Source organism: Callospermophilus lateralis, unplaced genomic scaffold (genome assembly GCF_048772815.1).
Source record: "Callospermophilus lateralis isolate mCalLat2 unplaced genomic scaffold, mCalLat2.hap1 Scaffold_190, whole genome shotgun sequence".
In the NCBI taxonomy this organism is placed as follows: domain Eukaryota; kingdom Metazoa; phylum Chordata; class Mammalia; order Rodentia; family Sciuridae; genus Callospermophilus; species Callospermophilus lateralis.
The window spans coordinates 1,715,706-1,739,454 of NW_027512918.1; the positions used below are offsets into that span (position 1 = coordinate 1,715,706).

At 39.2% G+C, this 23,749-nt stretch overlaps 1 pseudogene; it reads right to left on the bottom strand.

Annotated features, from left to right (window-relative positions):
• Window positions 1–21,506: 21,506 nt before the first annotated feature.
• Window positions 21,507–23,061, bottom strand: LOC143640351 (ankyrin repeat domain-containing protein 33B pseudogene; annotated as a pseudogene).
• Between the last annotated feature and the right edge of the window lie 688 nt (window positions 23,062–23,749).

Consider the following 23,749-nt stretch of genomic DNA (forward strand, 5'->3'; position numbering starts at 1 on the left):
GCTGAGACAACAGGCATGTGCCACCACACCTGAGAAAGCATATTAATTCCCAAGTGTTTAGAGATTTTGCTGTTATTTCTGCTATTCATTTCTAGTTTAATTTTGTTCAGTCAGAGAATATACTCTGCGTGGTTTAAGTTCCTTTAAACTTACCTGTCCATGTTTTATGAACCACAGTGTAGTGCATGCTGGTGAAACTCTACAGGTTCTTCAAAGAATGTGTGTTCTATTTTTGAGTAGAGTGTTATAATGTCAATCAGATGCTACTGGTTGATGGTGTTGCTCAGCTTTTCTATATTCTTGCTGTCCAGTTTTTCCTAGTAATACTATCAATAGCTGAGAGTGGAGTATTGAAGTTCTCATCTACAAATGTAAATTTTAAAATATTTTTTCCAACTTTATCAGTTTTTGCTTTGTGTATTTTGAAATGTGTAGGTTTGGCACATGCACATTTAAGATGACTTTATTTTCTTTGTTAACTGAGCTTTTTATTATTTTGTCAGCACCTCCCTAATTTTCTTTTGCTTTGAATTCTATTTTAGATGCTATAAATAAAGACACTTTTGCTTTATAAAACTGATGACTGCGTGATATATCTATCTATTTATTTTCAACATACCTCTGACATTATGTGTGAAATTGAGTTTTGTAGACAATATGGAGTTAGATTATATATTTTTTAATTTACTTTGTTGATCTCTCTTTTAATTGATGTATTTATACCAGTTATATTTAATTATTGATATGTCAAGTTTTCCCTTTACCTCTGATTTTTTTTCTTGTATTTTTTGTTTTTTTTTTTCTTGCCTTTCTGTGGGAAAGAACATTTTAACATTTTTTAGAGTTGCATTTTTATTTATTTATTTATTTTTGTTATATCACTTTATATGGTTGTCTTGGTGGGTGCTCTAGATGTCTGCCACAGCCTACCTTAGACATTTAGCCATGGTTTAGAAAACTGCACTTCCATTTAGGTTCTTTTACCCTCTCCACTTTTTAAATATAATAAGTATTTCTTCTGCATACACTGATGATTGTAACAGTGCTGTATATTGCTTTTCCTATAAAAAATGATTAATGAATTTCATGAGGTCAGTGACAGGCTATCATGTATACTTCTGTTTTTACCTTTTTTTGTTTTTCTCTTTTCCTTTTTGAAGGTCCCACTCCCCTGTTATTGTTTTCTTTGCATTAGAAGGTTTTCTTAAGACATTCTTTCAAGTTAGGTGAGCTAGTAACACATTCTTAGTTTTCCAAATTCCTCTCCAGAATGCCTTTTCTATCTTCCATTGCTGAATGTTAGTTTTGCCAGATATAGTAGATAGGGTTAATAAGTATTCTCTTTTAGCACCTGAAAAATGGGCCCCTGTTTCTGGCTTCTGCAGTTTCAGATATGAAATTTATTGTCATTTGGATTGTTGTTACCTTACAAATAATGTCAGTCACTTACTGTTTTTAAGATTTTTTTTGTCTTTAGTTTCCATAAAAATATGATTTTGATGTGTATTGGTGTATGTTTGAGTTTATCCTATATGGGATTCACTTTGTTTCTTAAATCTGGAGGCTCTGTCTTTTGCCAAATTTTGGATTTTCAACCACTATTTCTTCAAATGCTTTGTCACTCTCTTTCTCTTTCTCTTAATTACTAATAACATTAGATTATTTTGTTATTATCCCTTAGATTTGGGAGGTTTTCCCAGCCTGCTTTCTCTCTATTGTTGAGCTTGAATAAATTTCATTAACCTTTCTTAAGTTCAGGGGTTCATTGCTACTTTACTATTGAGACCATTCAGCAAGTTTTTAATTTTAGCAGTTATATTTTTAAGCTCTATAGTTTCCATTTGATTCTTTTCCATAACTTTTATTTTATGGCTGAGATTTTGTTTTTTCATTTGTTTGAAGAAAATTGAATATTGAGGCAACTTAAAAAAAGAGTTGCTTTAAAATTCTAGTTAAGTCCAGTATCTGATTATATTGAGATTATTCCAGTGTGATGCTGATACCTTGATGTTGGCATCAGTTGATGGTCTATTTTCATTCAGTTTGTGATTTTCCTGGATTTTGGTGTGACAAATGAATTTTGATGGCACCTCAGTCCTGTTTAACTCTTAACTTTATTTAGCAGGCAGTCACTTATTTAGGTCTGGTGTGTAGGTTCTGTCCTACCGTTTTGTGCTTTTCAGAGCCATGGCAGTGCTACTTTGGTCTGTTTCATTTTGTGGTGCTCCTGAGGCTTTTGCCTATCACCCTTTGCTGACGCTGTCTGTGGGGATGTGGTATAAGACACTGCCCTGATCTGTCACTGGTGGGGAGACGGTGTGGGACTTGGGTCTCCTTATGTCTCTGGGTGGAGGAAGGAGAGTCTTCTGAAGTCCCCTTCCTTGTGAATGAAGGTGGAAGTTCCTCATTAGGTCTGAGTTAGACTTTCCTTTCCCAGTGAGAGAAGCCATTTTTTTTCTGGAGGCCTGTTGATGGTCATGGGTGGAGGATTCTGTGATTCTCTGACCTGGGGAATATGTGAGATTAATAGAAAACCCAGGGAACTCAGCACATTATTGTTTCTCACATCCTGAAGTTCCTAAGGCTAGTCTGCCTCCTTACTTTCAACTTTCAGAGTCCTTTTATTGTTTTATGATGGATAATTTCCAGAGTAGTCAGTTGTGTATAAAAAGCAGGATCAGAAAAAAATAAATCTATTACAGTTTGTTCTAGAATCAGAGGACATGGTTTTTAATGTGCCGTTTTGCTCACAGCAAAGTATGCACGGAGCATTTCTGCTGTACATCAAAGTTTGATGGCTGTCTCAAGAAAAACACTTGTGTGATGTTTTTAACTGCTTTTGAAATACCATACCATTTTTACTTGAAAGAAAAACTGACATAAAACAGTTTCTTTTTCAGACTTGAATGTTTGGCAAGCATTTTTCTTGAAAGTGAAATGAGCCTATTACTTTAAAAAAAACCAGTATTTGTTGCAAATGATGAAATTTGTGTTTGCAAGAAAAAAAAAAACAGAATTTTGGAAACTTTAATCCACCACTGTGAGCTTTTCTTCTTCCCAGTACCTAAATGTGCTTTTGATGAAATCATTTAGTGTTTTTAAAATACTGTATAATGAAATGTATCAACCTTTGGAAGATCTGGATGTTGAGTAAACCAATATTTTGCAATGATTAATGCACAATGTTGCAGAATTACACACAGGTAAAACTTCCCTTTAAAGCATAATATAGACCACAGAATTTTTAAAAAGTTATTAATATTATTTTTCATTGACAAATCACAATCGAATAAATTTTGATGGTACAATGTAATGTTTTGATACGTATATCTACTGTGGTATGATTAAGTCAGTTAATATATCCATCATGTCACTTACCTGTCATTTTTATTGTGAGATGTTTGAAATTTACTCTTTTAGTTATTTTGAGATATATGATACAGTTATGTGTTGCATAATGCTGTTTCAGACAAAAATGATAGTCTATAAGGTTATAATGGAACTGAGAAAGTTCTGTTGTCCAGTTTTTCTGTTCTATCTTTACATGTGTTCAACACATAAATACTTACTATTGTGTTACAATTGCCTACAGTAGTCAGTACATTAACTTGCTATACCTGTTTGTAGTTTAGGAGCAATAGTCTATACTATATGGCCAAGATGTATAGTAGGCTGTTCCTACTAAGTACACTCTATGATGTTTGTTCATTGACAAAATTACCTAACAATGCATTTCTCAGAACATAACCCTGCTGTTAAGTATCACATGGCTATATTTTATTGTACACTACAGTCAGATTTCCATGTAGTAAAGCTCAAAATCTCTGAGTCATAAATTTTGTGCCTTTTCACCTATAATTCAGCATGTTCATCGCCATCCCAGCCTTTGATAAGCGTAATTCTATTATTATTGTTATTATCATTTTGGTACTGAGGATTGAAATCATGGGTACTTAACCACTGAGCCACGTTCCCAGCCCTTTTAAAATATTTTATTTGTAGACAGGGTCTTGCTGAGTTGCTAAGTGCCTTGCAAAGTTTCTGAGGCTGGCTTTGAACTCTCAATCCCCCTGCCTCAGTTTCCCGAGCCGCTGGGATTACAGGCGTGCACCACCGTGCCTGGCATCATTCTACTTTTTATGAGTTCAACTTTATTAAATGTCATATGTAAATAAGATGATTCAATATTTATCTTTCTATGGCTGGCTTATTTCACTTAGCAAAAGGTCCTCCAGATACATACACATTGTCACAAATGATGGAATATCCCCTTTTAAAAGGGTGAATAGTATTCTGTTGTGTATCTCTCTCTCTCTCTCTCTCTCTCTCTCTCTCTCTCTCTATCTATCTATCTATCTATCTCTCTCTCACACACACACACACACACACACACACACACACACACACATGACCACATTTTCTTTACCTATTTCCTGTTCACTTGTTGGTAGGCACCTAGGTTGTTTTCATATCTTGGCTATTGTGAATAATGCTCCATCACAGCAATGAACAACCCAGGAGCAATGATATTCCTTCAACATAATGATTTCAATTCCTCTGGCTATACACCTAGAAGTGTGATTACTGCTTTGTGTACTAGTTCTATTTTTGGTTCTCTGAAGAACCTCCATATTATGTCCCATATTGGTTGTATTAACTTATATTCCCACCAACAATGTACAAGAATTCCTTTTTCCTTACATCTTCCCTAGTACTTGGTACCTTTGGTCTTTTTGGTACTACCCATTCTAACAGATATAAAGTGATATCTCACAGTGTTTTTAATGGGCATTTCCCTGATAATTAGTGATGCTGATCATCAGTTTTTCATATATCTGTTCTCATTTTATTTGTTTGTATTTTTTTGAGAAATGACTTTTCATTCTTTCCCCATCTTTTCATCAGATTATTTGCCTTCTTGCTGTTGAGGGTTTTTTTTTAATTCTTTCTTTATTTTGGCTATTAACCCCTTATCAGATGGGTAGTTTGCAAATATTTTCTCCTATTCTGTTGCCTCTTCACTCTGTTAATTGTTTACTTTTCTATACACAAAAGCTTTTTAATTTGATGCCATTCAGTTTTTGCTATTGTTGCTAGTGCTTTGGGAATCATGTCCAAAAAATTGATTGCACAAGCTAGTGTCAAGAAGCTGTTCCCCTGTTTCCCCCCGCCCCGTTTTCTTCTTGCAGTTTTACTGTATCAGTTCTTATGTTTAAGTTGTTAATCCATTTTGAGTTCATTTTTGTAAATGAAATAAGGTTCTAATTTCATTCTTCCACATGTGGATATCTAGTTTTCCAGGATCATTTGCTGTGGTTGGAATATGATTTGTCACTTGCAGAACTCAGGTTGAAATTTGATTGTCATTGTGATGGAATTGGGAGGTGGGCTCCTTAAGAGGTAATTGGGTCTTGAATGCTCAACTCTCATAAATGGATAGTCCATTCATGAATTTATGGATTCATGGATAAATGGGTTACTGCAGAAATGTTTCAAAAGCCAGCTTTTCTTTGGCTTGCTCGTTCTGTCTCCTCATGTGGCGCCCTTCACCATGTTATGATGAAGCAAGAAGCCCTTCCTGGATGCCAGGGTCATACTGTTAGACTTACAGTCTTAACCAGGAGATAAATAAAGTTTTATTCTTTATAAATTATTTGGTTTCAAGTATTTTATTATAGCAACAGAAAATGGACTAAGACACCGTTTATAATAGGGACTAGCCTTTTTTTATGGTATGTTCTTATACCTTTGTCAAAAAATCAGTTGAATATAAATGTGTGGATTTGTTTCTGGGTTCTCTATACTTTTCCATTGTTCAATGTGTCTCTTTTTATGCCATTACCATACTACTTTCACAATAATTGCTTTATAAAATGTTTTGAAATTAGGGAGTGTGTTGTCTCCAGTGCTCTTCAATGCACTGTGTTTTAGATATTGTACGTTTGATGTAAAAGAAAACAAAAGGTTCATTAATATAATTTTAGATTTCACTTCTCCTCTTTGTAACCGCCTATCTCCCTGATGTCAGATTTTCTCATATTATCTAACCAGAACAATTTAGATTGAATGTGGAAGCACATGTAAGAATACAGCTGTCCTGTGTGAATAGTCAAGAGATTTGACAAAGTGTAAAACAATTTCCCTGTTTTCCTTTTTTTTTGTTTTGAAATTTATAGTTATTTTTAAATAAATGTTTTGTTTTTATTAATATTAAAAATGAATAAATATTTTAATTATCACTTTTAATTTCTAAGATGGTAAGTAATGAAGGTGTAAACCATAAAACTCAATAATTTTTAAGAGTGTAAAGGGTTCCTAGATCAAAAAATTTGAGAATCATAGCCTAAGACAGCCAAGATAAGAGGAAAAGTGAGGCCAGAGGTGTAGGCATGTGGCATCTCACACTTGGCTAATGAAAAGCTCTCTTCTCACTGGGTTGTGCCATATTCTTGTTTTGTTCTCTTTAATACTTGTATTTCCATAAAAGATGCTTTTTCCTCCATATTGAATCATCGATATACCTTCCTGTCTCCATAAATAAATGTAGTAAACAGAACCCTACAATGTAATCTTTATAACTAAATCTCTCAAAACTATCTCTGTTCTGACTTTACTGTAATCAATACAACATGTAAAACACAACTGTATCTTAATTATGAACTATAATAGAATAATAATTTTGGTTCAATGGTGATTCACCCAAGATGAAGTAATTAGAAAATTTTACCAAGAACTGACTCAAAGATGATACAAAATATCTGAGTTGCTTTTTTAAAAAAAATTGATTAGTTAAATGACTTTTGTACTTTTCCTCAGTACTTTATCAAGGTATAATTTAAGTATAGTAAAATGTGCAACTGATTCTTTACAAGATTTTGACAAATAGCTTTCAAAGTTGCAAGTGGTTTGTGATAGTATGCACATGCAAGATGAGAGGAGCAAATTTGAGAATATCAGTTTAAAAAAATAAAATGAAGTGGTCATGGGGAGAGATCAGTTGACAGAATTCATGCTCTGAAATCCTATGTATTTATTAGAACTAGGGCACTCATTTAATTCTTAGTTCTTTAACTTCCAGGTAAAGAAGACAGTCAAAAGTTTAATGATTACTTAAAAAACTGATTCATAAGAAACAAATTGATTATTCAAAAAGAACAAGTTAGTATAGTGTAATTCACAGTGTACTCAACATCCTTACAGTGAAATCAAACAGCATTCCATTTAGGCTGTTTCTTTATTGTCCTTCAATATGGGACCATGACATGGCTCCATATCATTGGGGAAAGTAACTTCTCAAGGTCTTATTAGTTTCCTTTCTTTCTTTTATTAATTTTTTTGTAGTTGTGTATGAACAGTGCGCCTTTATTTTATTTGTTAATTTTTATGCGGAGCTAAGGATCAAACCCAGTGCCTCACATATGTTCGTCAAGTACTTTGCCACTGAGCTACAGCCCCAGCCCTATTAGTTTTCTTTCTAATATGACAATAATGTTTACCCTTCAAGCATTTTGACATAGTAAACATAATATAGTGAGTGCTCAATAAATTATAATTATTGTTCTTTTGTTACAGAAGCTGTGACAGGCAATGTGATATGACCCAGGTGTGGAGTTTTCTGGTGATCTTATGTCAGAAACGAATGTTGCAATGTCCAAAGAATGAAGGTCCTGCATTTTTTAAAGGAAATATTTCATTCTTAACATAGTACTTTGCTTAGCTGAAAAAATTTGAGGGCTAGCATAAAGTTTTACTGCCTAAAATTTTTCTGCTATTATTTTTATCCAGTCAAATGAAGAATCACATGATTTGAGAGTTATTTAAGAAATAGGGGTCTTCCAAGTATATGTATTTGAATAGAAAGTCATAGCACCTTTAGTAGGCTAAAGAAATGACTGTAGAGAGGTTTGAAAATTTTCTCCAAAATAACTTTGGTTTTGTTCCAATACAACAGAAGAGCTGATGACAGAAATTCCAGACTTGTGACATGAACTGTAACTCCAGATACCCATCTCAGCTTGCACAGTTTTATGTACAAATAAAACAGGAAAGACTACTGTCACTGGTAATCCTCTTAGAGGAAAGAGTATTTTTTTTTTCTTCAGACCACAATATTTTCTTCTGGAGTGTTCTTTCAACTATCAGTCAAGTCTCTATCAAAGGAAAGAAAAAAAAAATTTATTAGGGTTAGGTAAATTCTCAGTCAGTGAAGGTTGAGTTAGGCCTGGGCTATATAAACTTTTCAATTTAAACAGAGGAATAGATTAGATTGTAGTAATTGCACAAGCATTCCACAAGGATGTCTTGCTTTGTTAGTGGTCTTTTAAAGTCAGCTATCAGAGGAACCTATCAGGATTTTGATGTTTAAATATTTGGAGTCTTTCTTAAGAGTAGGATTTTCTTTTATTATTAGCCCCCTGAGAATTTGACTTTAGCAAATTGTGCAGTTGCCACACATTTTCAACATCATTTAAAGCCACCTTGGGTTATCTACAGAGGACTAACCCAGATTTATCCTGTGTCTGCAGACTGCTGAAGCTAGAGCCGATCTCTCCTGTCTCCACCAGGAGAACCGCAGGAGAAAGGCCCAGGTTCTTCCTGCCTGAACTAATCCAGTGAAAAGATCATGATCATAAGAATCTGAGTCCACTAGGTTCTTTAGGTATGTGTTGAACTAATCAGTAAATAAAAACTCAAATATATATCCTAGTCTTCAATAGTGTTGTATTTCTTATTAGAAATTTTCATTTCGATCACTGTTAGATTGGAATTTCAATTGGAATTTCAAAGTGTTTTAAATAAATCTCTCCTATCATTCTCATTTATTTCTTCTTTTCCAAATACCAAGGTACTTCTTATTTTATTTGGAAGCCCTTGTGATATAATTTGGTTTAAACTGGTTCTTAAGAAATCAGTTATAAAGAGGTAAAATATTAAAATATCAGTCTTATTCTCATGATTGAGATTTATAATTTCTCATAGGAAATTATGTGTGTGTGTGTGTGTGTGTGTGTGTGTGTGTGAGAGAGAGAGAGAGAGAGAGAGAGAGAGAGAGAATATGTGTGTGTGAGTGTGTGTGTGTGTGTGTGTGTGTGTGTGTATGTGTACATTTTCTTTATTACTCACCACTTGATGGACACTTAGGTGGTTTCTGTTTCTTGGTCATTGTGAATAGTGCTGCAGTGAACATGGGAGTGCAGGTGTCTGACATTAATTTCATTTCTTATCTTAATTTACATTGCCACCAACAGTCTGCAAGCATTCTTCTCTTTTCTCCACATCCTTATCAGAACTTGTTATCTTTACTCTTTTTGATATAAGCCATTTTTACTGGAGTGAGGTGATACTTCGTGGTTTAGATGAACTATGAATGATTTTTGACATAGACTATTTCTTTGTAATATGTGGAATCACGAGCATTCCATTGTAGAGAGTGATTGGGAAGGGTAGTCCTCCTTTTTTTTAAGTTACTATAATTTACTCATTTCATTTGCATTTGGGATAGAGTTTTGGTTAAGGATCCCTTTGTTAGGCTCTGTTCTCTTCTTGTCTTTTTATTTTTATTTTTGTCTGTGAGCAGTCAGCTAAATGCACTGAAAAGCCGAGAAAGAAAAGCCTTGTGGGTTCATGCATGGGCACATTGGTATCTCAGTCTCTCTTTCTGCCTGGTGTCTGCATCATTTTTTATGATCTATTTATGAGTGGCTTCAGATTCCATAGTGGATGTAAGATGATTATTTTTATTCTGTGATTTTTAGTTATATATTAAGTAGGTAAGATAAATGTTATATAAAATCTAATGGACTAAATGAGGAGAACAGAAAATGCATTGGTATAGGCTTCTTGCAGGGAACAATATCTAAATGGCAATCTAAACTTTTAGATGAAATAGTCATATAACTCTTGTAAATGGAATTGAGCAAATAAGAAAAACATTGCTCTATTCTAAAAACATACATAAATTATCTGCCATGGAATCAGATTTTGGCTTTGAAAGGTTTCTATTTTTAATTTATTTTTTAGTTGTAGTTAGACACAATACCTTCATTTTATTTATTTTTGTGTGGTGCTGAGGATCAAACCCAGGGACTCATATGTGCTATATGAGCACTCTATCACTGAGCCTACAACCTCAGCCGGGCTTTGAATGTTTGTACATTTATATGTCCCATTTCTAACTTTTTTTTTTGGCTAGAAGAGGCAAATTAAAATTCAGACAATAAGCTATGATTTGTCCACTCCTAGTTCTTTTATCTGTGCTTTAAGAGGAAATATTTGGCTTATAGCCAATTTTCTACTTTCTTTGGACATCATCCAGCTGTGGATGCTGTAGTCTGTCTCTTCCTGAGATAAATTGTCAGCCCTGCTTACCAGTCAGTTCCAGCCATGCTGGCTTTTGCTTCTAACAGCTAAGTCTGATAGTGTTATGTGAAGCTGCATAAAATAGAAAATACTGATCTGGACCAGAAATTTAAAGGAAAAAAGAGCTAAATAATTTTTCCCTTTTGTTTTAAGATTTCATGATGTTTGTATATAAAGATTTTGAAGTTTAACTTCTCAGAAAGAGTGGCAGAATTTTTTCTGTGGATTCCTAAAATAGATTTTAATGGAGCAATGTCTGTGCTCTCTGGAATTCTCTCAAGCTTAGTTCTCATTTCTGTCCTATAGTAATTTTAAACTTTTTATTTTTTGAGGCAGGGTCTTGCTAAGTTGCATAGAGGCTTGCTGAGTTGCTCAGGCTGATATTGGACTTGAGATCCTTTTGCCTTAACCTCCTGAGTTGCGGGAATTATAGGCATGTGTCACCATGGCTTTAATCCTTTTTTAAAAATTATATATTATACTAATTGGTACTTACTAGATGTAGTCAATAATGTTTATTAAATGTCTTAATTATTTAGGTCATTTTGATACATAAGACTTTCTGCTTGTCAGGGATATAAGGTATAAAGTCAAATATATATTATATATATGCATATTTACTAAAATTTTTTTGAATTATGAAAACATCCCAATATTTCATATTAAGTTGAGAAATGGGAGACATGATAAAATGACTTTATTGATATGACCAAAGATAATGAAAAGAGTTTGATGGAGCTAAGAAGGGAAAATCAAGAATGTAGTTAGTATTTGGTGTTTTTATGAAATTCTTTTTCCATTACAATTCATAGCATAGAAGAAACCATAACTTATTTGGTGTATTTTACTTGTAATTGTTCAATAAATGCCTGTTAAATTAAAAGCAAGTAGAGAAACATGAGTTGGAAAAGTCTGTTTTATATTAAAGTGGGTAAGAGTATATAGTATGGAGAGCTGATCTACTTTATTAAAAAACAAAATCTGCTATGTTAAGCTCTGTGCTTTATTCATATTGCTCAGAATGACACTGCCCTTTCCAATAAAAATTCAAAAGCAAATACTTAAAAATATAATACATAATGTGGTAGGCATTGTAACAGTGGGAATGAACTTGTGTTAGCTTTTCATTGTTATGATCAAAACACCTATCAAGAACAACCTGAAGGAGGAAAGATTTATTTTGGATAAAAATTAGTAGGTAGAGCTTAGAATATAAAGAAAAGCCCCTTTGATATCCAGTATGTAGATTTGCATAGGAACTATTTGACTCCTTCTCTGCAGGGTTTCAAGATGGTAGGAAACACTAATGACAGTGGCAAATTTGCCATTCAGAAGCCAACATGGTATAGTGCAAAGAAAATTTACAGAGTTGACAGACTTGTCTATTTCTTTAACAAGTCATTGAATCTCTTTGAGTCTCAGTTTTCTCATCTGTAAAATGAAATCAATAAAGAAATTTATGAGGACAAAATGAAATAACTATCTAAACAGTGGTTCTCAAACTTGCCTGCACATTTAAATCACACAGGGAGCTTTTACACCCAGGCTGCAATCCAGACAATTATCTCAGAAAGTTTGTGGCTGGGACCACCACATCAGTATTTTTAAAAAGTTCATTTGGTTTAGTCTATGTTGAAATGCTTGGTCATAAAGTCTATAGTGAAATGTGTGTAACATGGTAGGTACTTGATACACATCTAGTTCCCTGAAACACACACAAATGACAGCCTTTAAGAGTACTTAGTATATGATGTAGAAAATGTATTTTCTTTGTTTTTACTATTGTTCTGTCAAATGATGGAATAACACAGGACTGAGATAAAAAGAGAGAAGCTGCTTATTACAGAGGATAATGACTACTTTTATTTTCAGATGCTATCAGTGTAATTATTTCAATGAATTATAATTATTTCAAGGACAGAAAACTTAAAAATATTTTAATTAAAATTTAAACCTTAATGGCACACAGTTGGGGATAACCTTAATTTGATACAGAGAGATACTTGAAACATATAACAATCCTAATTTTTTAGCAAAGATATATTATGTAGATCATGTCTACATAATAAGTGTTCTACATAATATGCAGACATGTAGATGTATTTTTTCTTTATAATAGTTGGTCGACTTCTAGTATTTGTGTGAAATGTTGAAACCAGAGTTGAATCTTATAAAGACTGACATGTATTGTTAATATGATAATTTGCCTCCTGGCTTCATGCTGCTGTCATCATTATCAAATTATCTCCTCTGACCATGGAACCTGAGTCTCTGAGTATAGATACTTCTGTTAGCCACCAAAATCTATTAGGCTAACATCATGAAGACAAGAACATATTTTATGTGTTTATTTACATGATCTATATTTTCCATTATATTAAATAGAATATTTCGCAGCAGGCTTGTATACTTTTTAAAAATTATTGTTTGTTTTGACTTTGGTCTTAGAAAGGTCATTTATTTATTGGAATTATTTTTTCAGTATGATTGTTTTCCAATAATAACTACTTTGAAAAGAACATCTAGAATAATAATTATTTGAAATATTCATTTAAGAAAGAACTTACTTATTCTTCTCATAGTCTTTACTGTTGCTAATTTTCAGCAATCGAATATGTTCCTTATATTAGGTGCACATTCAGACAACAAAACAAGCATTTTTCCCATTTCCAGGAAATTGATTTATAAATTGGTATATTAATTTTGCTTAGGTGAAATGCAAATTTGTTTTCTTTTACTTTTGTGGTTTTTAGATCAACATGTTCAATTATTAGAACATTTGTAGACTACCTATATCCTCAAATTTAAGTGAATTAATGCATATAAAATTCTTTAAATTATACCTGGCACATAGATTTAATAAATATTAGTTATTGTCTGCTGTAAGTGGTTTAGAAAACTGAATAATGTAAAAGTACATTATAATAGAGCCAGATACTTGCAAAATAAGTTAGAGAATTTTAAATTTTATGACTGAGTATAAAAGTTTATACCTCTGCTTTCTAGTCTACCACCTGAAAAGGAAATGCTTGACACACCAATAGGTGTCTTGTATTCAGAGATGAAATTAAGATTGAAGTTTCTTTTTCCAGAAAGGAAAAATAGCATTAGGAGGCTTAACTAATATTGTTTTTAAAAAAACTCTGATATTAAAGATATTAAGAAAATTGAAGAATTATAAGTCTAGAGAAATGCCCAATTTTTTATTTTGTTAGACTTTGTAGGCAAAAGGTTTGTTTACTCAATAGCAATAGAGCAGTTTTAAAGGAAATTATTAGTAGTGAAAGATCATCATTTTCTGAATGTAGGATTTGAATGAATAGGCAGTTGTTTCCATAGCTTTCCAATATGACAAAACCCAAACTGGTAATAATCCACTTGGATTGAATTACAGAATTTGTGCGAAGTATCCAAACCAATTGTTGAATCTTATGAAGACTGACATGTATTAGTATGATCATCTTCTGTATGGTTCTTTGCTTTGGTCATTATCATATTACCTCTTCTGACACTGTGCAACCTTAAGAGTCCCTTGTGATTGACAGTTGAAATCTAGAACCTGTCATGGATAGATTTTGGGACAGTATTACCAGAGACTATATGATTTATTTAGGATTAATGATTAAGCATATTTCATAGAAGGTAATGAGCTCATGCATTCCTCTGTGACTAAGAAAACCGACTTGATTTTGCCAAGCAGAAAAATGTAACTCCCAGTCCCTCCTTCGAATCTTCTTCCATCTGCTTTCTTCCCTCACTATATTTTTTCTTCCTCCTTCCATTTCTTTTTGAAGAGGATTCTTTTTTAACTGCATTCTTTTGAAAAATGTTCACATATAAACAGGGTAATATATATTTTCATTCTGTATTGCCTTTCTCTAAAGAGCTTGAAATGTGTTAAAATGATGTTAATGAAAAAATAAGTAATGACATTGTTGATCATGATCATATAACTGTGTTTTTAAAGGTGCTGTGTTGTGCCTTCTAATCATCTTTATTGACATCTGAAAAGAAGGTAGTGCACGTAGAGAGTTAGCTCACTATGGAGGTCAGTCATGGTACGGTTGTTGAATCTGAACATGGAAAACAGTATAGGGATGAATTTGAAGCCTGGCTGCAGCAAGGTGGATGGATCAAAAAAAATTTTTTTTTTTTTAAAGTAATGAACTGATGTTGGAATTGCATCCTCTAGAATTCAGGATGGCTTTAGGTAAGTCAGCAAAATTCTTTAATCTCAGTTAAATGAAGAAAATAATCTTTATTAAATTGACTTTTCAGTGTTGTGAAGAAAGCAGGGATTAAGAGTATGAATGCCAAACTAAAACTGTTTTTGCTTAAGTAGTAGGATACCAGTCCTATCACTTAGAGCAGTGCATCTTCATCTTTTCATCTTCAAAATGGGAATGATAGTAGTACCAATTTTTTTTCTTTTGTAATTTATACACACAAGTTTATTCAAATGTAACATGAGAATATGTTTATTTTGCAAGTGGTTTTAATTCTTTTGCCACAATTTCCCCATGTTTTTACACTACCACATCTTTTTTCTAGACTTAAAATATTCAATAGAATTTGTCATAAGTTAAAAAGGAAAAAACATTCTTTCTGCTGAAAATATCACATTTAACTTAAAAATCATGAACCTTTGAATATCAATAATTGAAGCTGCTGGGGAGGGGGGTCACATTTATCTGAAGGTCCCAAGATAGCCCTGAGATCTAAATAGGAAAATATCTCTTATAAACTGTAACAAAACTCTCACCTTAAAATAAAACACTCTGAAATGTATACAATTATATCCATATTCAATAGCTTTACAGTATCAAGTCTGGGTTTATAGAAATAATAAACAAAAATAGCTTTACATTCAGAAAACAGGTTCTAAGTCTCGTTTATACCAAAATGACAAAATTTGAAACCCAGCACCCTGTGCAAAAGTCTGTTCCATTCCTAACCCATCACATAGACAACATTGCTTAAAAACACAGGTCCTGGGATATCCAGTAAATGCCATCTATCATCTGAGCAAAGAAAATCCCAGTAAGATTAGCTCTAACACTTCATTTGAATTAAGAATCTGATTCAAACCAAGAGTCTGAATCCACCGAGGGTTCCTGGGATTGCTGGGTACCATTCCTGGGAGTGTGGCATCATGCACTTGGTTCCCATTGAGTGTAACCATAGTTATGTGGTTCCAAACCAGCTTCTAGAACTTGTAACGGGTGGTCAGGTGCCTTGATCAAGGCAGAGAGATCTCACAGACCTGGCCGAAGTGGCTCTGTTCAAACTGCCTTGGTCATCTTTCAAAAAGAGACGTGTCACCTGGGCTCCCAGGGAGCTCTCAGGTTTATGATTCTTCTGACCAAGTGGGTCACCTAGACACAACCTGGGAGCCACTAGGAAGCCACTGTCACCTTTCCAAGCAATCTGGTCTCCTTTGAGGTCATCTTTTGTGTACCTGGTGTGCATGCACATGTGTGTGCCTGGTCACCACTGCACACAGTCACCCTATCACACACTGTGCTTGTTGGCACACAACTGGAATGCACTTTGCACAGAAGTCTTATTGCAGGCAGAGTGAGGAAACTGAGTGTGAGCACTGGCATTCAATGTCCTTGAAAATCAGTCCAATCAATGCAGGTAGTTGTTTTGTTTTGTTTTGTTTTCTCCCGTTTCTTTAAATTAAAAAAAAAAGAGGCAGTTTTTAGCCACTTATTTAAAATCTTAATGAAGAAATGTGAACCCAAGGGCACAGAAATGACTCGCTGACTCAAGAGTTATTATATAGGCACATAAAACAAGTTCTAAATGCGTCCAGAGGTGGGAACTTGAACAATCAGCATTTTAGGAAGAACTAGGTTTGTTCTAAGTTCTTTGTGGCTAATGTCATCCACTGTGACAGTTCCACGTGCCTCAATAACCGTGACTGGCTTATTGTAAGGATCTATCGTGATCGATACTTTCTGTTTCCTATGAATCTTAATAAGAACAGGATCAATGTTCCATCCTTTCTTTCCCTAGAAGATGGAGGCCCTCCAGGTGACTGCCTGGCTCAAAGTGGGCGGCTCGTGTGCTTCCGGTGGGCAGCAAACCAAGAACGAGGCAGCAGGGTCCAGAATTCAAACAGCTACCCCCTGTGGAAGACCGGGACCCTGAGCAAACACATGGAAGATAGGTGACTTCCCAAGTACTGTAAAGAAAAAGTACTCCATCGCATAACAGACCAACTGTGCTGGGAGCACACAGTAGTGCCTGACCACTCTGACCCGAGTGGGAAGCAAGCGTAGTGTTAACAGAGGAGCCAGCACGACCCTGTAGTAGACCCGGAGACTCACATCAGGGTGTAACCCACTCCCCAGGGCAAACTTAGGTCAAGGCAAATTATACAAAAAGGATCTTCTGGCTTTAGGTAGTGTGGACGGGGGAGTGTGCAGGGCACTTCCTACCCTCTCCTGTTTTGGACTCACTCCCTCACTCTCCAGAAGTCATTTCTTCATGGAACTTGGGAGTCCTGTGGCTTCCCAACTGTCCGAGACAGTAGTCTTTCCATCATTTCGGACCTGAGATCTGGGCCCCTCCTGGGCCTCTGTCTCACCCACAGCAGCCTCTACTCCAGAGGTCTGGTTCCTGCTGACAGATGGGAAGGAATGGGAAGAGGCATCACAAATCCCATTTTCCAGCCCATGTCACAAACTCTCCTGAGCCATGGAATGAGCTGTCATCGCAAGAGTGCCCAAAGCGGAGGTGGTGATGGCCTTGCAATTCTGAGGTGTCTAGCTGCTGGGAATCTGCTAGGGTAGCCTGAGAGGCTGCACCATGATGTCCGTGATTCCCAGGATGTCCATGATGTGACGTGGGCCCTTCTCTACAGCAAGCAAAGAGGAGCAGCTCCGACTCTCCCTGCTCCTTCTTGGTAGGCTGGTGCCGGGCCACCTGCGGGACGCTTAGGCACACAGCAAATGGGGAAAACCGCATCAGCATCACTGTTTACCTGCAGCGTCAGACCTGCGTAGCCAGCTCTAGAGGTAGAAGCCATGAAGGGCCTATCTGCGTTGTCAGGTAGCCACCTCTTCTCACCCAGAAGCGACTTCACAGCCACCCCACAGCCAATTCCTCTGCCAGGGCCCCCCAATCTCCAGTAACCAAGGAAACCTCTGCCAAGGGGTAAGTTCCAGAAACCTCACTAAAAATAAGCAGCATTAACAATGTTTTCGAAATATTCCTTCTGTCCAGTTTAATCATAATTTACTCAAGCTCTAAAATGTATTAAAATATACTTCAACGTTCTCCTAACTATATTTATATATAAATCCCTGAGAAGATACCTGTCAACTTGAAATTCGCTATTTACAGTTAATAAACACCCTGGGTGCAAGCAGAGGCCCCAAGCCTGCGCCCTCTGTGCTGTCCCATGTCAGGAGAGCAGGCCAGGCCACCCTTCCTAAAAGCAGGAGGGGTTGGGTGCTGAGGCGGGACCCCAGCGCAGGAGCGGTGGGGCCTGCTGCTCACTCATCCTTGGGGACTCAGAGGTCCTGAGCTGACAATGCAGCAGGCCCCTGTTCTGATTTTTTTAGACCTCAGGACACCTGGTGCCAAAGATGAGCAAGGAGTTTAACCAAACTGGGAAAAGAAACAGGCCAAGAAAGAAAAGGAAGGGGGAACTAAAGAGAAGGTAAAGAGGACTTCAGGGAAGGAATGTGGAAGCTGGTTGGGACACTGCAGTGGGTCCTCGCGCATCAGCACCTGATGATAAATGGAGGGCGGAGCCTCAGTGACGAGGTGCCGCTGTTCAAAGCAGTAAAAACACACACAAATGACACCAGCTGGACTGCCAGGGAGACCAGGGGCGTTTTCTCTCCGCCCCAGGGACCAGACAATCATGTCTTCTCTGCAAATCCCATACCAGAAAAGGTCACCCTAACAATGTTGCCTAAGAAGGGACTGGCTCACTGAGCCCCACAAGCCTCCTCAAGGTGACCCAGCTTACTCTCTCGGTGGAGCTAATCACAAGCCCAGCTGCTGCCCCACCTGCCTCCCCCACCCTTCTCACAGTGACACCATCAAGCCTGGGCAGGAGGGTCCCACTTGAGGATATCTGTCCTTGTGCTCCCACAGACACCCAAATTGAGAGACTCCAAAGGCCACCTGCTGAGAAGCATCCATACTTCTCTTCCTGACCTCCTGCACTGCCTGCCCAAGCCTGGGCATGGTGTCCACTGGCTGTCCTGTAGCCCACTCCAAAGAGGCCAAGAAAACAAGAGCAAAAGCCTCCTCCTTAGTGAGAGCAAAGGGGAGAGACATCATCCTTGAAAGAAAACTCTGCTGCAATTATGCCTCCACACAGCCACAGTGACAAGTGCTGGGCACTTGGTCCACACCACCTGGACCCCACCCGAGGACACCCGAGAGAAGGGCCTCCCCAGGCAGCCCACAGTGATTTGATTCTGGAGAGAGGGACTGGAGAGAGTTTGCACCAGGCTCTGCACAGACACTTCCTGCACTTGAGTCCTTTGGGCTTCACAGACAAGTTCTTCTGTCTGGGGGTACACCTCAGCTCCCCTCCTGCCAGTCACCTCCCCCATGCATCTGTCATTCTTACTTCACGAAGCCCACCAGGTCATGGCCGCTCCCATGGAACAGGGAACATGGCGGGTTCACCTTCAAGTCTGCCAAAGAAACTGCTGGGCTGACCCCAGTTTGCTGGCCTAGTAGACTTTCTAAACGCATATATCTCTGGAGCTGTCTTGTGGACACCAGCAGTATTGCTGGCCAAGCCCCATGCTGGTCAGGTGCATCCTGTGCAGCTGGTCAAGGCTGGAACAAACGGGAGAGGAGGCCCCAGAACAGAAACTGAAGAAATCACCTGTCACACTGTTGACAGTCCACCCATCACGGGACACTGACAATGGGTCGTGTGAGGTACGGGGCTGGTGGGACCAGGAATGTGCACTTCTGATCAGGTAGAGCAGAGGCATGGCTTGACAGTGCGCAGGTCCCACGGTGGTTAGAAGCAGGACTACTTGGCAATGCGGTGGCAGGCAGATGCCGGATGAGCCAGAAGAGACACTGCCTAACACTGGCTATTCCAATGACAATTTGACATTCTTACAAAGTTAGAGCCTTCTGTGGGAGCTCAGGATGGGTGTCCAGGAAGAGCAACCCCCAAGTGAGGAAAAGCTGCAGTTCTCAACACAAACTGCAGTGTACTCTCCTGGGAACTCAAACTCTGGGGTTCTTCTCCCTCGGACCAACATAGTGCCAGCCTCTGCAGTAGGGATAAAGGCAGGAAATGTTGACAAACTGCCTGGTGGTCCTCAGAGCACCCAGTGTTGAGAGCCACGGATTAGAGGCCATTTGGCACTGCCTGGATGGGCGCTCAGCTGATGAGGGAGGAGCTTATGGCAAGCTAGGTGAAGCTGTGGATTCCACAGACATGGCACGGAGATGCCACAATGCCAGGGACTCCTGGGGTCAAGGAGATGTGGTCAAATTCAACTTCCAAGCCACAGGGGTGATCCACAACCAAGTAATATGCGTAGTTCTAAAGGTGGGTCCAGGATTCTGTGGCATTCATCTTGATGTCTTTCTGGGATTAAGGAGAAACATGCTAAAATCTGATTCTGAAACACAGTATTTTTATCTCACCAGTCTCTCCAACAGCCTGGGCGCAGCCTTATGATCTGATAAGTGGGGAAGGGTTAGTGTAAGATCCCTGATTGCTCAACACCCCGAAGGTGCTGATGGGAAGCCGCAAGGAGAACCCAGAGCCACCCACTGCCTGCATCATGAGACAGACAGGTGCATGTCAGCACGTATCCAGGGTTATAGTAAAGAGCTTCCAAACAGTCTATGATAGTTTTTGAATCCATGGTTCCCAGTATTTCAATTAAATATTTAAATAAAGTGCATGTGTAACAGATACTCTAAGATCCAGTAAGAATTTCTCAGTCTTTGGAGATAAAAGCACAAACAGAAATCTCCCCTGAGAGCTCAGGGCCCAGGCAAATCACATCTGCATCCTGCCAAAGTCCCCACATCCTGGACATCTTACACAGCGGGCATGAGGATGAACTAAAGATCAGGGACAATAATCAAAGGAGAAATAAAAGTAAACTCCACTTGAGCCTGGATGACAGGGCTGCCCTGAAAATGCCAAATACTCCTAGAAATTTGCCCAAAACAAGCCTGCTTAAAACTCAATTCTAGCCTCCTGTTCCTAAAAATCACTCTCCTGCCAGCTTCAGCGGTTCCATCCCTCTGGGATCCTATCTCTCGAGCATTTTTACATTTTAAGGATATACAGATTTGTCTTATCTAAGAGCACATATGACTTAATTTTGTATTTCCAGTAATCATTTGTTAATTTCACCCCACTTATTAAAAGACAATTTTTCTCTTATATCCAATAAAAGATTTCCTAGGCAGTTTATCCAAAGCCTTAGTTTAAAATGAGTCTAGCAAGAAATGCAGTTAATGCATTGTTTCCTAATAATTCAACAATGATTTTCATTATTATTACTATATGAACAAGAGAGTTTTAAAATAAGACACTGAAATCTGAACTATTTCATTTGATCTTTTGCTGTAAAAGTCAATGCCTCTATTAAATAAAAACAAATACTCAGCATCAATTAATCAAACAAGAAAATCTAGTGCCAAAGCACACCCACAATGAGATGGAAAGGCAAAGCCAAAACCAATGGCAAAAAGAGGGAGAATCCATGAATTGTGTGAATTCATACAGCTCTCACAAATGGTTATTGCTAGATACAGTATTTTAAACCAGCGGTCTTCAGACTCATATATTAAAACTGCCTTAAATACAAACAGCCCCATCACCTGTAAAATGCTGCAGATTGGTAAATGATGATTAAAATTACAAAATTATGCAAAAAAACCCCGCCCTTTGATAAATTGGTTTTTAAAAATTCTTAATTGAGGTTCTCTAAAGGGAGACATTTGGTTGTTGCCCGCTAGGTGTATTGATTGCTAGGGGAAGAAGGGTTAGGCAAATCAATACGTGCTGTTCCCAACTCCTTCTTGGGAACACTTGATCACTTCCTGGGATCCCAGAAGGCGGCGGCGCAGCGTGGTCTGAGCACACCTCTGAGCGCCCAGCCTGGGGCAGCCTCCCCTGCGCTTCTCCACTTCTCCACCTTCTCCACGGTCGCGCCCCCGCCCTCCTCCCGCTGGGGCTCTGCGCCCCCAGCAGCGCTGGCCCAACCCCTTCACGTCCTTTTCCTCCAGCGCGGCGCCCGCTTTTCCTTCTGCGCTCCCTCCTGGCGCTTCCTCTCGGCCTCTTCTGCCTTCTTCTTTTCTTCCTTGGCCTCCTTGTACCGCCAATTGGGGATCTGCAGGTGGGTGCTGTCCTTGGCGCTGCCCTTGCGGCCTATGCGCTCTGGCTGGAAGGTGGGCGCAGGCGCCTTGCTGATGCGGACCCTGGAGACCACCACACCGGGCCTCACACTGCTCTGGCGCAGGAGCTGCAGGGGCAGGAGGCTGGCCTTCCGCCGGCCAGAGGCTGACCCCTGGGCCCCTGGCAGGTAGGGAGACGGGGGACTGAGTCTCGGAGCCTCCTCTTCGGAGCCCCCCACCACCTCAGAAGTCCGAAATTGCTGTTCAGCGCCTTCTGCCTCGTCCCTCTCTTGGGCAAGAGTGCCCTGGTCCTCCTTAGCAGCCAGGATTTCCTTCACTGCCAGCCGCCGTTTTCCAACACAGGGAGGGTCCTCAGGGCACACAGTTTGGCAGACGATGGCCACAGTGGGACTATAAAGGCTTGCGGTCATCCTGACCATATGGTCAAGGACGCCCCCATCCTCCAGGCCCCGGCCTGAGCGTGAGGTCAGCGCAGACCTCACGAATTCATCGAGCCTCTGCAAGCAGGTTTTGGAGGCTGCAGGCTTCAGAACCACCTCGGGGGTCAGCGGCAGCTCTGGCCTGGACTTCTCCCCAAACTGTTCAGGGCAGGGTCGCTCCAGCAGCCTCTGTATGAGTGGGATGGCCTCCACCCTGCCTGTGTAAGCAGCCCACTCCTGGGGTGACATCCCGCAGCGGCTGTCCCATGCGTGTACATCTGCCCCTGCGAGCATCAGGGCTCTGACGCACTCCATCCGACCCTGCATGGCTGGTTTCATCAGGGTGGTGAAGCCAAACACGTTCCTCCTTTCAAGGTCAAGACCAGGGAAATAGTTCAACAGGTAGTTGGTGATGGTGGCGTGCCCTGCCTGCGCAGCTGTGATTAGGGCCGTGTTCCCTTCGTTGTCCTGCCAGTTGACGTCAACGTGGGGGCACTCGGCTAAGGCCACCACAGTGTCCACAAAGCCATGGTAGCAGGCGACAATAAGGCCGGTCTGGCCGTTGTGGTCGGTCTCCTGCACCTCCTCAAAGCGCGGGCCCTGCGGCACCAGCGCCTGCAGCAGCCCCACGTCATTGGCGCAGGCGGCGCACAGGAAGGTGGCCGCCTCCGGGAAGCCCTCCGAGACGCTGTCCGAGCTCACCTCGCTGCATTCGTCCTCGCCTTCAGGAGGGTAGAAGGAATCGTCCGAAGCGATGCTGCGGGTGTCGGCCAGACTCGAGAAGTCCTCGTATTCCTCGTAGTCCGCAGGGTCGTCCCCGGTCTCCGCGCCCCGGGGTGTGGTCGGCGGCTGCCAGGACAAGCAGCGCGCCCCACCGCCCTCTGGCCGGGCCGGCCAGCAGCACCATGCTGGCGGCAGGGGCGCGGGCCAGGGTCCCCGAGCGGGCCGGAAAACGCGGACGCCTGTATCTATTTCTGACTCTCTAAGTTCTAAGGGTGTCACCTCAGAATTCCTGGCTCTTTTTTTTATCAGAAATACTATTTTTTTAAATTAGATTTTGGTCTCTTTGTACTTTGCAATGCTTATACATTTTGGAAACACCTGGCCCTAAATATTTACTTCAGAACTTAGAAAGCCTGATGGATAAATTTAATTCATATAGATTTGATCATTTTTGGCTCTGTTCTACATCATAAAAGGAGTTTGATTCTCAGGTAGAGAGCAACACACCAGGATTTGACATATGGTAACAAAACTCTTTTTGGCACCCATCAAAGCTTAGTGGCCAGCATTTTACTCAACTATTGGATTTTTGAGCTTTGTTATTTTTGGAAAAAATGAATCGAATCTTGATCAACAGCCAGTCATTTTTATGAACCTTCTGTTCCCTTCATAACATCTTTTCTTGTTTCATGCAGGTATTCTTACATATAATGAGCCAGTGTGCTGCAGCAAAGGTGGACAAGAATGTAACAGAATGTACAGTAAAGGGGGGTGGAATAAACAAAGAGGAAAAAAACCATGTTTAGTAACCTAAATAAACAAATATGGCTGGAAGAACAACCCATATCTCAATAATAACCCTAAATGTTAAT